At 40.7% G+C, this 772-nt stretch overlaps 1 protein-coding gene across 1 annotated transcript in view; it reads right to left on the minus strand.

The window, feature by feature from the left end:
- Positions 1 to 63, minus strand: part of barx2 (BARX homeobox 2) — a 12,224-nt gene extending 12,161 nt beyond the window's left edge. Inside the window, exon 1 of the mRNA XM_030337451.1 lies at positions 1 to 63. This exon is cut by the window's left edge and continues 502 nt beyond it. The gene's annotated coding sequence lies outside the window, so the exon portion shown is untranslated.
- Between the last annotated feature and the right edge of the window lie 709 nt (positions 64 to 772).

Consider the following 772-nt stretch of genomic DNA (forward strand, 5'->3'; position numbering starts at 1 on the left):
ATACGCTCTTTCTCTCTCAATCACTGTCCATATCTATCTATCTATCTTTCCCTCCCTCTCGCTCTCTCTGTCTCCCCCCACCGCCCCCCCCCCCCCCCCCCCCCCCCCCCCTCTCTCGCGCTCGCTCTATCTCTCTCTCTCTCTCTCTCTCTCTCGCTCTCGCTCGCTCGCTCGCTCTCTCTCTCTCTCTCTCTCTCTCTCTCTCTCTCTCTCTCTCTCTCTCTCTCTCTCTCTCTCTCTCTCTCTCTCTCTCTCTCACTTTTTCTTTTCTTCCTCTCCTTCCACATTTGTTACAACGCTCAGCGTAGACGGCCACTATCGTAGGAATTAGAAGGTGTTGGGACAATTTGGTTGCACGGATTGTTCATTTGAATCGTATTCGGCCTATAATAATAATAATGAAAAAATATTAATTCTGACAAGATCATGGATTAGGCCAGGTATGTTGCCTTTAGTCTATTTATCTCCAACTTTTGACTTGTCTGAAAAGTATTGCTCTTGTAATTAAAGTGAACAACAAGGTTTGAAATTAATTGAGTCAAGGTTTGCCTACAGAACATACATATATCGGCTATTGCAGACATTATTCGTTGATCTGTGGGAGTAATTCTCAGGGTTAAACCATCAAAAGGATAATGCTGATTATTGAAAATAAAACACGATGATACCGCCTTTTTTGACAAACCGGATGCTCTTTTGTAATTTTATATTAATGACTTACATAAATATTACTATTAAATAATCATTATTATTTATAATTATTACTTATTTA

The sequence above is a fragment of the Gadus morhua genome, chromosome 16 (genome assembly GCF_902167405.1).
Source record: "Gadus morhua chromosome 16, gadMor3.0, whole genome shotgun sequence".
Classification (NCBI taxonomy): Eukaryota; Metazoa; Chordata; class Actinopteri; order Gadiformes; family Gadidae; genus Gadus; species Gadus morhua.